This window comes from Lissotriton vulgaris, chromosome 9, assembly GCF_964263255.1.
Source record: "Lissotriton vulgaris chromosome 9, aLisVul1.2, whole genome shotgun sequence".
NCBI lineage: Eukaryota > Metazoa > Chordata > Amphibia > Caudata > Salamandridae > Lissotriton > Lissotriton vulgaris.
The window spans coordinates 1222502440-1222519089 of record NC_141697.1 but is presented as its reverse complement, the minus strand read 5'-3'; positions in this window follow the sequence as shown (position 1 = coordinate 1222519089).

Below are 16650 nucleotides of genomic sequence, written 5' to 3'. Positions count from 1 at the left end.
GCTTTGTGTATTACTTTTGAAAATAAAAAGAAAGGAAATGGGTAACACCTTCAACTTATTCCAGACAGGGGCCTGAAAATAAGTCTTGTCTTAGTCTCCAAAAATTGTTGAGCTGGCACTGTCCGTTGTGTCTCACTCTACTGTGCTAACGCTGCATGAGCTAACACATGCAAATGAGACCTCTTGGCTTTGCCAATGCTCTTTTTCTTTGAAGTTGTGAAGGTATGTGTCATCCCTCTCTGCCCACCAAACAGAAGATAGGGCGGTCCGACATGCCCACCAGCTCCCTCCTACATCATATATCTTGCCTCTAGCGACTGCAGTTCACGAACCTTTAATGTCCACCGCTACATGGATGACATATCACAATGAGGACAGCCCAGTTTCTTACTCTGCAAGCTTGAGCTCCAGTGCTTAGTTTGTAAAAAAAAATATAAGTGCTGGGGTCCTCGTCAGGAAGCGCCCGCAGTTTGCACCACAAATTATAACTGTACTAACGCAACTACTAACCAACACACTGCTACAGATGTGACAATTCAGGCTGTTTGAGGCCCCCAAAGCTTAAAGAATAGCTTGTATGGAAAGTATTAGTTGTTTTTAATGTATATTGAATTAAAAAACAACTGTTTTTCTGCTCATCTTTAAACTGCACAAACAGCGCCACCATGTGACAGCTGTCATAAGTGCAGGTTCCAGCAATTAAGTGCTGGTGCCGAGCACCGGACACCGCAGGCTCAAATTAAGCACTGATGTGCTCCACACTAGAGCCCCAGAGTCAGCTCCTCTCTACATCTGCACTCACAAGGCATATCCTCGTGTCATCTCTTCTGACGCAGACACACTTGGCATCTCGGCTTTACTATTCTGACCATGTGCTCCCCCTTGTACGCCAACCCTGTGCTCTCCACTTGCACATAGTCCCTGCCCTCTTCTCTCACACACAAGCCTTGTGCTATTCACTTGCACACTCGCCTGCTGAGCTCCGGTGTTTAGACAGAATAACAGAACCAAAACTATTGTGGGGCAAAATATTGCGTCAAGAATAAAGAGGGCAAATATATTGTGAAGGTAAGTTTCTACAGGAAAGCAACGTTTCACTATATATAACTCCACATATATGCACCTCAACGATATATATATCTCTTCAAGGGACTTGGATGTGGAGCTAAGAATAGTAAATCTATACCTACCTATTTGCACTTACCGTCTCCAGATTTTGGCCCCTGATATTTTTGACACAATATTCTGTCCACGCATTATTTATGGTTCAGATATTTTATCAGCGACCCCTGCGCTCCAATTCCACACCCTCCCTGTGCTCTTTATGAGAATACTCACCCTCTGCTGTCCACTTGCACACACATCTGTGCTCTCTGCCTCCACAATGCATGTCTACTGCCGCCCACTTACCTTACACACCCACTCGGATCACGGTTTGCACCAACCCAGTGCTATTCACCCAAACAGCATAACTTGCTCTCCTCCACTGAGCATCGCCCACATCCACACGTTTTTTTGTGCTGTCATCATTCACACAGAGGCTAGAGCAGTCGACCTCGAAGCTAGGGAACCGGGTTCGAGTCTCGGCAGGGACGCTCAACATCCTGTGATTCTGGGCAAATCCCTTAATATCCCAGCGCTACAAAATGAATGTGTTCGTCTGTAACGCCACATATGCTCGTGTAAGGTGCTCTGACACCTTCGGGTTGAGTTCGCACTATAGAAAACTCCCAAAAACAAAAAACTTTGGGCATATTGTCAAGGGGGTTTATCTCTGCTTTTTTGGCTTTAAAAGCCAAGAAAGTGGAGATAAAATTATCTCCCTAGCTATTAGGAGATAGCGACCATCTTGGGCCCCACTTTGCATGTCAGTGATATTTATCACTAATGACATGCAAAATGGGCGTGCCAAGATGTTAGCGACTGGAAACAGTCGCTAACATCGCTATCTCCTATTACCAACTTATGGAGATATTTGTGCTAAGCGCGAATATCTCCAAAAGCTAACACCTGCCCCTGAGCAGTTCTTAACCATTTTATCCAATGGGAGGTGGATAACATGGCTAAGAGCATTAGCTCGGTAATGCATGAATATCGCTGACTTTTCAGCTATATTCATGCATTGAGGGCGATTTTTATCGCATTTGCGATAAACCTTGGTAATACCAAGGTTTCTCTGCGATAAAAATCGCCGCAGCTCAGCGGTAAATTTTTGTCTCTAACCAAGCAATAGCGATAATTATCGCTATTGCTTGGTAATATGCCCCGTTGTTCGTACACATGTTCTGTGTTCTGCAATTCCTTTTCACATGCCCCATAAGCTTTTCACTTGCACACCCACTCTGTTCTCTCCTCTTCCATGCCCATTCTGTGTCCTGCACAGGTACACACACCCTGTATCACCAAGAGGGCGTCCATCCTGTGCCCCCGCCTTGCACACTCACCCGGCACTGCCCACATGCACACAGTGTGTATACACAACCGGCACACATATTCACCTTCCGCTCTGTAGCTGCACAGGGCTTTCGTGGGCCTGGTCCCCACGGGTCGCAGACCTGCTCCTTGAAATGGGTATCTATCGGGCCCTATATTCATGGCCTTAACTGCAATTGCAAAAACACGGATCGATTTCAGAAAAAGGAATGTAAAAAACCTTAAGGTCATCCATGTCAGCCATTTAGATCCTGTTTATATTTCATGTGCTTTTCTTTATCTTGCATTCCCAACAGTGCCAGCTAATTCCAGTATGTTGTGTTTCTGTATTTTTTGTGTGTAGCATATTACTCTTGTATAGTGCAAGTGGCTATAGGGCCCTCATTGATAGCTCTGGAGGTGAGTCTGAGAGCAGTGTGAGTTTCTCACATCGACTGTTAGTAGGTCAAAAGGTGTTCCGAATACAGATATTCAGATATTCAGATAAGCTTTATTCGATTTTAGTTTAAAAATCATAAAAGCATCAACAATACATAAATAATTAAACACCTTAACCTTTCATTACAGAGTTAATAAAACAAGATTAAATAGGTATAACGAATCAGCTAATCAATATGGAAAGATTTCGATATCAGTAAAACAGCTCTAAAACAAAAAGTGGTACGTACATACTGAGGAGCCGGGGAAGAACATTAAGCAAACCTCTATCAGTAATATACTTGACAGTTACATAATACCCTGTCGGTTTAACTCGAACTCATGAGTGGCCTCTTAGCGGTGGGGTCTTAGAAATACAATTTTTGTTCAAAAGTTTAAAACCATTGGGGGCTAGAAGGTTAGTTACGCTATAGGGACAGGGTCCCCATCCCCAGGAGTGGTATTTCTTTACCGTTGGTCTATGTAACGGAATATGTGGGAAGCTCGGGTAAAAATCGTGCAAGTCCCAAATGCGAATAGTGCCATATCTTTCTTTGGGGTGACAAAATCGTAAATAGGGGACGATATTCCTATACTTAAATTTAATTAGCACCAGGTCCCCAGCGATGTCTTTGGGCATCGTACCTAACCACCCCACCCTCCTGACACTCAGGATACCACCATCTAGCTCAGGTGGCAAAGGACTATTGTTTTGTAGCCAGAAAATGACCTTATTTAGCAGGTCCTGCTCTGATTCGTGTGTTCCCTGGCTGAGTGCAGGGACCCCAGAGAGGACAGACACATATGGGGCGGCTTCAGGAGGTAAGTTGATACGTGGCATTCTTACCGGAGCGGCTCTAGCCACTGTGTAAGTTTTTAGCGCGGATTTTAAAATTGCTTTGGGGCCTGTTGGGGTAGGTATATTGGGAGGCTGTAATTGAGTTTCACCGTTATGCTTTTTAGGGGCGATGGGAGGATTAGAGCAAACAGGTGTAGCCATTTTATTAGTTGGAGGAGAATTCTTTTTGATTAGATCCTCAATGCTAGTCAGCCTGTCCCCCAACTCGTTAATATTTATGACCAAGGGTGAAATGGCAGCTAACAACAGTTGCTCAATTTGGGCCAATAAAGTAAATTGGGGGGACAAGACAGGGTCGTCTAATTTGTCCGCAGCCGTGTCCTCCAATGATGTTATTAGGTTAGAGGTAGATGATATTGGGCTGGTGCACAGATTTTGTGTACTTGCATAGTTCCCATTGTCATTTTCGCAGTCGTGCTTCCCTCTAATGTTGAGATCCAGGGGCAAAGCGTTTAGTTGAGTTTGGTCTTTATTTCCAAGAGAAACTAGATCCTGTGGGAAGCCATTAGAAACAACGCAGTTAGTGCCCATAATAGGGGGGGTTAATGCATCAGGGACATACTTTGTGCCACACAAGGCGTTGAGCTCCTCCCAAATGGACATAATGTCTATAATAGTAATGGGAACGCCAAACAGAGTCAATAAAATAGAAGCACCACAATACCTCCTCCTGTGAAAGAGTCAAATGGGATGGCCCGTCCCGTCCTCCTCAGGTCCTCTGAGGGCCTCAGAGGGCCCACCCTTTACCTGGGCTTAGCCCGGCGTCCCGCGAAGCGGAGCAGAGCGCTGCTTTAAGGCGCCTCCTGGCGCTCCCGTGTAGTCAGAGTGCAGCGCCGCCGCTGAGGCTGCCGGGAGATGTAGTCCCGGGGCGGCGGCGCTGTGGGAAGCAAAAGTTGACTCCTAGCAGTGGCGGCTGCAGTGGGGGCCTCCTCGCCTCCCCCCTCGCAAGTTTTGTAAATCTCCCCCTTAGTGATTTTAGCGCTTTCTCAAAAGTCTCAAAAGTCTTAGGATTATGAACTCCTCCTTACCATACCTTCTGATATCCACAGAGAATTCTTCTCTCCCTGGTTATCCAGCAGGCGGGTGCTCTACGCTTGTGTTCGTGATGCTCTCTGCGCCCCCGCCTGAAAACACGTTGCAGAGTCTGCAAAGCCCTTCTCTCGGATGGACAGTGGGCTATGAGCTGTCGGTCGACTTCTCCACCTGTCCGTGTTCCCGCTCCCGCTCTAGACTGTTCAAGAGAGGAACATGAGCGAGGGGTATGGCGAGGCAGGGCAGGCAAAAGGCAGGCAAAAGCAGGCTCAGCACAGGCACCCCCATCCGGCGAGCAGGCTCAGCACGGGTGCCACTCCAACGCGCCGACAGAAAGCAGAAAGCAGGCTCAATGCCGGCGCCACTCCACCGCACTGAAAACAAACCCTGCGGCCGCTCAAGAATTGACCACGGGACAGAGGAATAGCGGGACAGCGGGGAAGCGGCAGACCTCCGGGTGTCCGAGAGCCAGGACCAGCCCCAACATTCACCGCATTCACCGCTCGTAATCAGGAAAACAGCGTCGGCGGTCAGCAGGCAGCGTTCAGTGCTGGGCGGCATTAGCAGGCAGGGCGGGGCTTGACCGCAGCCAGTCATCCGAATACATGTTCAACCAATCCTTGGCCTCTCTACAGAGCGCACAGACCAATGGTCATTCTGTGCAAATGTGAGTGAAGGAGCGACACAAAAGACTGACAAGGTGAAAGTAAAAGAAAAGGCAGTGCTTACAGGTGATTGTGTGTTGTGTAAAAACAATTAGAACTAACAGTGGGACCTTCTCGCTGCCAGCACCTAACCTTTTATCACTCCAACAGTAATATCCCTTCTGTACTTTTAAGGGTCAGTGTGCACACACAATAGCACCCACCGTCACAGTGCTTGTTCCCTCAGGAACCCAACAGTTTGAACCAAAAGCACAGGTGCACCACACAAAAAAATTAGATCAGTAAGAACAATCATAAAGTCCATATCCAATAAAAAGAGAAAAAAGGGTTCCTCAGTTTTTTCTTTCTCTTTATTCCATTTTCATTTTTCGTACAAAAAAGTAGAGTCCAGTTCAAACATACAGTACAGCCGACGCGTTTCGTCCTAGTACAAGACTTCTTCAGGGCACTGATTAGTAGTGGAGTCAAGGATTTCCAAGGGCTGAAGAGGACATGGAAAAATTCTGATCCTTAGGCTGTTTCCCGACCAGCAAAATATAATATCAAGACTTTAGAAGCCGTCTGCATAAGAGCCACGACTGGTCAATAATTACAATGCACGACCCGCAAATCTGGAATCCATTAATTGCCACGGTATAATTGTGATGAGGATCAGATTAAACCTATAGTGAATGGTCTTCAAGGTATCACATGGAGGTCTAAGGATAGGCTGGATAACTCCAAATGATGAGAAAAGGCTTGAGAGATGGAAAACACCACTGGATCTATAATATCTCCAAATGGACGCAGCATACCATCACTAAGCAACTCCTCGCTGGTAGCCCGAACAGGCAGGAAAACAATCAGCCGCAATATATTAGTTGCGATCACCAGTAAGTGCTTCAATATGTCGTAGCAAGGGAAAGACCTCAAGCAGGAAAAAGACGGCCTGATATACTAGGACGAAACGCGTCGGCTGTACTTTTTGTTTGAACTGGACTCTATTTTTTCTACGCAAAATGAAAATGAAAAAAAGAGAAGGAAAACAATTGAGGAACCCTTTTCTCTTGTTATTGGATATGGACCTTATGATCGTTCTTACTGATCTAATTTTTTTGTGTGGTGCACCTGTGCTTTTGGTTCAGATTATGTGTTGTGTGTTTAAGGAAGGAGTTGTGAGGAAGTACATTTAGGAGAGAGTGAAGAGGAAAGAGATGAGGTGTAAACAGTGTAGGGCTTTAGCGTGCGTGAGCTGGGCCCCAGCCCATGGCACAGACACTTAACCCCTTCGCTGCGGGACACTTAACCCCTTCGCTGCGGCGGGAATTCCGCCGCAGCGCTAAGGGGGCGGGGGGGTCGAGCGGCGCTCGCATGCTCGTGACGGAGCCGCTCCATCACGAGCCGCGGTTGAGCTGTGCTCGTGACGGAGCGGTTCCGTCACGAACGCGCCCGCTCAATGGAACGCTCAGCGCAGGCGCAAAATTCGCGCCGCGCAGGCACGCCGAGCGGGCCATGACGGAACCGCTCCGTCATGAGCACAGCTCAACCGAGGCTCATGACGGAGCAGCTCCGTCATGAGCATAGAACGGGTTAAAGGGGCACAGGAGCTGCCTGCAGCATCTGATTCATGTGGCTCCAAAGAAAAGTGCCTTTAAATACTGTTTCTGGAGGACGCAGACGCCTGTGTCTGCAGGATGGCTGATTTCTTCTCACAACCCACCTCTCTTGCCCCTACTCATCCCTTTTCTCAAAGCACAGTTAAAGAGCATGGACGAAAGGTGCTCTCAACAAAGACCAGCTGTGGGTGTAAGATATGCAGGTGGAAGAGATGTGGAGAGAAAAGGGGCGTACGCCTGTCCTAAAGTGAACACAGCAGGAGGGACAGACACTCTGAAGACCCCTGCCCCTTCCCCAGGCCACAGTGAGCTTTATGTCACAGACTCGCAATTTCAAAATTGAAACATTTTCAATGTTAATTATTTACGACAAAATCCTTTTTGCTACTCATTTATCGATCTAACAATCATTGACAAAGCCAATAGTCCTGGTTGGTTGTAGGTGTATGTCAGTTTTTGTGTTATATATCTGGATGCAATAACAGAAAACTCAGAGGTGACCCACAATACTGTCAGGTGGCACCCGATGGGAATCACAGTAATGTAGGGCAGGGGTTTAAGTCAAGCCCTTGATTACATAGTTCAATCCCCCCACCAACGTGTTTCACCCCACAAAAAGCCCTGCAATTGTACATCCACCCTGGGCTTTTATGGATGTCAATCATGTGATGTGTGATTACACATCCAACATGTGCTCTCCACAGTCACACACACACACACAAACTGTGCTCTCCTTATTCACACACTCTGTGCTCTCCATATTCACACACACACACTGTGATCTCCATATTCACACACGCGCACACACACACAATGTGCTCTCCATATGCACACACACACACACACACACTGTACTCTCCACGGTCACACACAGACACAAACACACTGTGCTCTCCATATTTACACACACACACACACACACTGTGCTCTCCATATTCACACATACACACACTGTGCTCTCCATATTCACACACACTCACACTGTGCTCTCCATATTCACACACCCACACACTGGGCTCTCCATATTCACACATACACACACTGTGCTCTCCATATTCACACACACTCACACTGTGCTCTCCATATGCACACACACACACACTGTGCTCTCCATGGTCACACACAGACACAAACACACTGTGCTCTCCATATTCACACACACACACTGTGCTCTCCATATTCACACACATTCACACTGTGCTCTCCATATTCACACATACAAACACTATGCTCTCCATATTCACACACACTCACACTGTGCTCTTCATATTCACACACACACACTGTGCTCTCCATATTCACACATACACACACTATGCTCTCCATATTCACACACACTCACACTGTGCTCTCCATATTCACACATACACACACTATGCTCTCCATAGTCACACATACACACACTGTGCTCTCCATATTCACACACACACACTTTGCTCTCCATATTAACACACCTTGCACTCCATATACACGCACAAAGTGCTCTCCATATTCACACACACACTTTGTGCTCTCCATATTCACACACACGCACACACACTGCACGCACACACACTGTGCTCCCCTTTTTCTCAATCTATCAATCATAGCATTTGTAAAGCGCACTACATACCTGTGAGGGTCTCAAGGTGCTGGAGGGGGAGGGGGAGCTGCTACTGATCGAAGAGCCAGGTCTTAAGGAGTTTACTGAAGGTTAGGAGGTCTTCGGTCTGCCGTAGGTGGATGGGGAGGGTGTTCCACGTCTTGGCGGCGAGGTGGGAGAACGATCTGCCGCCAGCGGTCACTCTTCGGAAGTGGGAGACGGTGGCGAGTGCGTGGTCTGCGGAGTGGAGCTGGCGGGCTGGGGTGTAGAGGCTGAGTCGGCTGTTGAGGTACGCTGGTCCGGTGTCGTGGAGTGCTTTGTGTGCGTGGGTGAAGAGCTTGAAGGTTATCCTCTTGTTGATGGGGATGCAGTGTAGGTCTTTCAGGTGGGGTGTGATGTGGCTGTGGCAGGGGATGTAGATGATCAGGCGTGCGGAGGTGTTCTGGATGCGTTGAAGATGTTTCAGGAGTTTGGCCAGGGCTCCTGCGTATAGTGTGTTGCCGTAGTCCAGTCTGCTGCTGACGGGGGGCCTGGGTGACTGTCCTTCTAGTTTCGGTGGGGATCAACTTGAAGATCAGGCGAAGCATGCGAAGGGTGTTGAAGCAGGAGGAGGAGACGGCGTTGACCTGCTTTGTCATGGGGAGTGTTGAATCGAGAATGATCCCCAGGTTTTTTGCGTCTTCGGTGGGTGTCGGGGGTGCTCCTAGTGCCGTCGGGAACCAAGGATGAGGACCTCCGTCTTGTCCGAGTTCAGTTTCAGGTGGCTGTTCCTCATCCAGTCAGCAATGGCCTTCATTCCTTCGTGGAGGTTGGTTTTGGCGGTGTGGTGGTCCTTGGTGAGCGAGAGGATAAGCTGGGTGTCGTCGGCGTAGGAGATAATGTTGAGGTCGTGCTGTCGGGCGACGTGGGCGAGGGGTGTCATGTAGACGTTGAACAGCGTTGGGCTGAGAGATGAGTCTTGGGGTACGCAGCAGATGATCTCTGTGGCTTTGGAGCGGAAGAGGGGGAGACGGACGCTCTGGGTTCTCCCAGAGAGGAAGGAGGTGGTCCAGTCTTCTCTTGGATTCCGGCGTCGTGGAGGTGTTCTCTTAGTGTGCGGTGGCAGACTGTGTTGAATGCGGCTGACAGGTCCAGGAAGATGAGGGCCGCTGTTTCTCCGTTGTCGAGCAGGATCCTGATGTCGTCGGTGGCAGCGATGAGGGCAGTTTCGGTGCTGTGGTTGCTGCAGAACCCGGACTGGGTAGGATGCAGGATGTTGTTCTCTTCGAGGAAGTTGGTCAGTTGTTTATTGACGGCCTTTTCAATGACCTTCGCCGGGAATGGGAGCAGGGAGATGGGCCGGAAGTTCTTGAGGTCCTTGGGGTCCGCCTTGGGTTTCTTTACTAAGACGTTGATCTCTGGGTGCTTCCAGCTCTCCGGGAAGGTCGCTGTCTCAAAGGAGATGTTGATGGTTTTCCGGAGGTGAGGTGCGATGATGCTGCTGGCTTTGTTGAAGATGTGGTGTGGGCATGGGTCTTCCGGGGATCCGGAGTGGACGGTGTTCATGATCTTGATGGTGTCGTCGTCGTTGATGTTGGTCCAGGCGAGCAGGCGGTTGGTGTGGGTTGTGGTCGTGGGAGCGGGGGTGTCGGTGGTTGCCGGGGTGGTGACGGCATCGAAGTTGTTGTGGATGTCTGCGATCTTGTGATGGAAGAAGGTGGCCAGTGAGTCGCACAGGTCTTGTGACGGTGGGATGTCGTTGGTGTTGGAGCTGGGGTTGGAGAGTTCCTTCATGATGCTGAAGAGCTCTTTGGTGTTGTGTGCATTGTTGTCTATGTGATCTCTGAAGGTGGTCCTTTTGGCGGATCTGATGAGTTGGTGGTGTTGGCGGGTGGCGTTCCTGTGAGCTGAGTAGCTTTCCGGTGTTCTTTAGCGGGTCCAGTTGTTTTCTAGTTTCCGGCAGGTCTTCAGTGAACCAGCTGGCTCTCTTGCTGGTGTGGGTGTTTGGGGGCTTCTTGACGGGGCGATGGTGTTGGCGCAGTCGCTGATTCATTTTCTGAGGCTGCAGGCTGAGGCGTCTGGGTCGGTCGGGTCCGTAGGTGGGATCTGGGCGAGGGTGGCAGTTTGCTGGTCCTGGGTGATCTGGCCCCAGCTGCCGCGGGGCATCTGCTGGGTGTGGTGGTATGTGGTGGGTTTCCGGAAGGTAAAGTCGATGCAGCAGTGGTCGGTCCATTGGAGTTCGGTGGTACGGTCGAAGAAGACGTGAGTGCTGTTAGAACTGGGGGTCTCTAGTTGGCAGAGGTAGGTACCACTGTCCAAATAAGGACCCTTGCTTCTAGTCAGGGTAAGGAGGAAATCCTCTGAGATAACCCCTGCTCACCCTCTAGGTAGCTTGGCACGAGCAGTCAAGGCTAATCAGAAGGCAATGTGTAAAGTATTTGTACCAACACTCACAGTAACACAGTGAAAACACCACAAACTGACTCCACAACAGGTTAGAAAAGTAAAGGTATTTAATCTAAACTACACAAGACCAAAACGAAAAAAAAACCAACATACACATTTCAAGAATATGGTTGCAAAAGAGTTCTTAATGTTCTTAAGGTTAGCGATAAAATTATCCACAGTTGCATCACGTTTTAGCCACAGTACCTTTGTTAGTGATAAAAAGTTCCAAGCACAGAAGCTGTAGCGGTGAAAAACAAGCGATGCGTTGCTCCTGAGACCTTTGGGAAGCTTTAATGACAGCCCTGCTGCAGCAGTGGGCGTGTTGCGACGAATCCGGTCTTTATGGGGAGGAAGGCCACTTGTATGGATTCAGGTGCGTAGGTTCTGTAGGAAGTTTTCTCCCGCAAAGGGACAATGCGATGATTCTCGGGGCTTGGGATGATCTCCGGGGCGACGATGCGCAGTCCAGCGGCGATCTTTCTCTCACAACTCCTCGAGGCGATGGCTCTGCGATGATTCTCGCAGCGACGTGATGCGATAATCTCACCCAGTGGCGACAGGCTCTGCGATAATGTTCGCAGCGGTGGAAATCTTCCTGCTAACGAAGGATGGGACGATCTTGGCCTCCGTAGCGGCGGGAATTTCCTCGCTCTGCCGGGTTAGCGATACATTTTCTGTAGCAAAGTTCCGACGATGTTCGCAGCGGCGGAAATCTTCCCGCTAACGAAGGATGCGACGATCTCGGCCTCCGTAGCGGCGGGAATTTCCTCACTCTGCCGGGTTAGCGATAAATTTTCTGTAGCAAAGTTCTTTAAAGTCTTGGTTTCCAGCCTCCCAACACAGGTACAAATTCCAGAGGCACCACACATGGGCCACACACTCCAGGAAGGACAGAACTCTCTCAGTAGAGTTCAGGGAAGCTGGGGGTGAAGTCCTTTTGTTCCCGGGACTTCAAAACAGGGAGCCAGCTCTTCTCAGGCCCTTGGAGGTTCCTTCAAGCAAGGGGACACAGCACAAAGCACAGTCCTTCCCCTCTCCTTGGCAGCAAAGCAACAGCAGGTCAGTCCAGCAGAGCAACAGCAGGACAGTCTTTCTTCTTCAGTTTCAGCTTTCTCCTTGGCAGAGGTTTGTCTTGATTCAAGGATGATCTAATTTTCTGTAGTAAGGGGTCCTGTACTTATACCCCTAAAAGTCTTTGTTCCCTTAGTGCAGGAGGGCTCTGTGCCCGGTCTGAACCAGTTCTGCGTGTTCCTTGAGCACTTTGTTTTCCTGGCTTCTCCTTTCCTTTCAGAGTGAGGGGCAGGGTTGTCAGCCGCCCAGCAGGAGGTGGAGCCAGCATTGTAGAAGGCAGGCACAGCCCTATTCAGGCCCAGGTGCTGTCTCCTCCCACCACTCAAGTTGCAATGCAGTCATTCAGCATAGGGCTGACTCAGCCAGCCTCCTGGGGAATGCCCATCCCCTGTCACTCTCAAACCAGACAGTCAATATACAAACAGGCCAAGGCACACAGAAAGGTCAGACAAGAGAACAGCAACCTTCTAAAAGTGCTGTTCTCAAACACAGGATTTAAAAACAACCTTTCCTAAAAGATGTGTTATTAAATTCTGAGTTCAGGGATACCAGACTTTTATGTCCTATCTTGTTCCTACGGGAAGATATGCTGGTAGCCACTGTAGCCAGCATCCCCCATGTTAGCCTATGGAGCAAGATAGCCTTACAATAGTGAAAAACAAAAATGGCTGTAATTCACTACCAGAGCATGTCACCTGCACCAGTACATGCCCTACCTTTCACATACACAGCAGCCTGCTCAAGGGGGTACCTTGGGCCTTCCATAGGGGTGACCAGTGTGCACAAAAAGGGAAGGGTTAAGCCTGGTCAGTGGGGACACTGACCAGGAGGACATGGCAGTTCACAGACTGCACACAGGCACTGCGGTGGCAGGCCTGAGACACCATTTTGGGGCTACTCCTGTGGGTGGCACAATCAGTGCTGCAGGCCCAGTAGTAGCATTTGATTACCAGTCCATGGCACACCCAGTGCACTTTACTAGGGACTTCTTGGTGATACAAATGTGCCAATCATGTATATCCAATCACAATAACAATTTACACAGAGAGCATATGCACTTTACCACTGATCAGCAGTGGAAAAGTGCTCGGCGTCCTATTCAGCGGCGGTGCATCCATTGGGGCATTAGGGCGTTACCCTCCCAATGCTCACTGCCGCCATCCCGGGACCGCCACACTCTGTGCTCAGCACAAATTCAGGTCAGGAAAAATAAGGGAGGAAGAAGCAAAAAGTTTGGGGATAACCCTGCAAAAATGGCCAGTTCCAACACAACCCCCTTCCAGCCTAAAGCCAGGGTAGGCCAAACGATACCTCGATGGGATTCCCTGCTTAAGGCGATAGAACACGGAATCTGGCCCTAACAGCAGGGCAGTCCTGTTCTACGCCGTCTTAAACCTAGTTGTATCACTCTATCCATACTCTCAGAGTCCACCATGCCAATCCATGTGGAAAAGTTCTCAGAGTCCTATTCAGCGGCGGTGCTTCCATTGGGACATTAGGGCACTGCCCTCCCAATGCTCACTGCCGCCATCCCGGGACCGCCACACTCTGTGCTCAGCACAAATTCAGCATGTCGTTTCTGGCCGGCCGGTCACCAGGGCGGACCAGAAACCATCGTGAAAAGGGAGGGGGGGTGGGGGGGCTGTGCAGAAGCGTGGCGCAAGTGCGCCTAGAGGGCAGGCCATTTTCCTGCCCAGCTGGATCATACGCACTTGCCCTCCCCCTTGGGAAACCGGGGGTTGCCTCATGCCGCAGCCCCCGGCCTCCTAATGGGGCGGGGAATTCGGCTGCTCCAGCCAATCCTGAGCTGGAGTAAGTCAGTCCGACCTGCCTGCCTGATGACGTCTGGCATGACGTGGGTCATGTGACGTCACTTCCTTAGTCACTCTCAGCCCGGACCCCGCACCCGCAGCCATTGCCACACACAGTGAGTGCTGGCTGCCCGCTTCAAACGTCATGTTCCGTGTTCGTGTTCTGATGGTGGTGCCGTGGTCTGGTGGTAACTCTTTTGAAACCCGCCTCCGCCTCGTCGTGGAGCTGACTACGACCATTGCCTTACTGCAACTGGGGACATCGACGAGAACTACTGAGGTGAGCCGTGATGGTGATCACAATGGCGATTACCGCCCTTTTGCATTGTTTTTCAAACTCCCACCACCCGACCCGTTACGTTTTACCCATCCCCCACATGCAAGATTGCCTGCTCTGCCCACCATTTTATCCCCATGCGAGGAGGGTCACGGACCCTGCAATAATCACCAGGTTTGAAAATGGGCTACTGAGGTATAGCAGCGGGGTAATGAGTCACGGAGTTGGGAGCACATAGAGTGATTGGGCACATGTAGATGTGAATGTGGTTTAAAACAGGTCCGAATGCGAATGGCTGTGATGCTGCATGATGGTCAATAACGCAAAGAAATGGAGACGATGAGGTAATGTTGCCGGTAGCGATTTCAATGAGGCCATTCATTTTACAGAACTGATAGATGAGGTAGATGGGAGCTCGGCATACAGATTGGAGGCATACGGGGAGAGATGAGAGTGCATGATGGAATGGTGCGAAATATGGACAAGCTGCTGTTGGTGCCGAAGCACAAGGCGGCTTGTGCACGTGAGATGTTGAATGTTCATTTTCCTAATGAATGGTGGAGGCAGGGAGCGGCAGGGCGGAGTGACAAGTCCAAGAACAAGAGGAGTACAAGGAGGTAGCTACCTATGTTGTATGACATCTCTTTATTACTGTCATAACTGCACTGTCACAATTTCTTTATTAACCTTCCTTCTTTCTCAAAATTGCTTGCAAATGCACTATTTGTCCACTTGATTTTCACATTTTTCTCGGGGGGGGGGTTGGCCGGGGGTGTTCGGGCACGCGCGCCGCGCTCGCGAGCTACAGTGCGGAAGTCATTTTCCGCCTCACCAGGTTCAAATGTCACCAGCCGCCACTGGCCCTATTGCCAACAGCCACAGGTCAGGAAAAATAAGGGAGGAAGAAGCAAAAAGTTTGGGGATAACCCTGCAAAAAGGGCCAGTTCCAACAAGTGTTCGCTGAGAAGATGAGGTCAAGCGTGTGGCCGGCGGAGTGAGTGGGTGTTGTGATGAGTTGTCTGAGTCCGAGGTTGCCGAGGTTGTCGATCAGGGTGGAGGAGTTGGGGTCGTTGTTGTTCTCGAGGTGGAAGTTTAGGTCCCCGAGGAGGATGTGGTCCGTGGAGGCGAGGGCATGTGTGGTGATAAAGTCGGTGATGGAGTCACAGAACTGCGGCCGGGGTCCGGGGGGTCTGTAGATGTAATGCCTCTGAGGGTGGTGTTGGGGTTGGTGTGGATCTGGAAGTGCAGGTGTTCGGCTGTGTTGAGGGTGTCGTCGGCGTGTCTCTAGATTTTGAGCATGTTCCTGTGGATGATGGCAATTCCTCCTCCTACTCCGTTAGTGCGGTCCTTGCGGGTGATCTTGTAGCCTTCGGAATGGCTATGGTGATTTCTGGTGCTGAGGAGGCGGTCAGCCATATCTTCATCAGGAAGGCGACATCAGGGGCGTTGGTGTCGAGTAGGTCCCAGAGTTTGACGGCTTGTTTGCGGGCGGAGCGGGTGTTGAGCAGGATACATCTGAGGAAGTTGGGACCTTCGGTGGGTGGGTTGGTGGGCCGGATGCTGTGGAAGCTGCAGTTCTGCCAGGCGAAGGGTCCTTGGGTGCGCTTCGGGGCGGCCAGGCAGCAGGTGCGTGATCATCTGGTGTTGAGTGCGTGGAGTGTGCAGGAGTTGTAGCGGAGGCGGGCATCGTGGTGTGTGCGGGGGTCAGGGGTCCTGGCACTGGGCGTGGTCCAGGCACCGATGGGCACAGACAGGCTTGCCTTAGGTGCGCCTTTGGCACGCCAGCCGCGCGCCCGCTCCGCGGCCTCCATATGAGGGAATGAGGGAGGGAGGAGCAGTTGGGAGGCAGGAGTGGGGTTGGAAATGGGAATGCAGGGTGGCGGGGCCGCAGGGGACGAAGCGGCGGGGACACGGAGTGGGAGAGGGCGGGCGGCACAAGAAGCGAGGGGGCACATAAAAAAGGGCACAGGAGAAAATGCACAAAAATGGGGCACAAGGGAGTAAAAAAACCAGAAGAGGCACAGTATATACAGAGCGCAAGAAGCAGGCAGTAATTAGCGGGGCACAATCCAGTTACGGGCAGCAACAGCTGAGGTCACACAGGGGGGCTGCGTGGTGGTGAGGGGAGTGACCTGCCTGGTGACAGGGTCAAGGGTCGCTCCCACACATTCTCACACACACTCTGCTCTTCATATTCACAGAGACACACACTGTGCTCTCCTTATTAACATACACTGTGCACTCCATGGGCCTCATTTATGAAAAGTGACGCATCGCTGCGTGAAAACAGCGATGCGTCACTTTTCACTGCGCACTCCTTGCGACACCAATGATGCGTCATATTTAATGTATGACGCATCATGTCGCAAGGACTTACAGATACGTCAGTATTTCTGACGCATCTGTAAGCGCAAAAGTGACGCATTGCTGGAGTGTGTCACAAAAGTGACGCATCTCCAGCAATGCGTCCTTTCACATGGG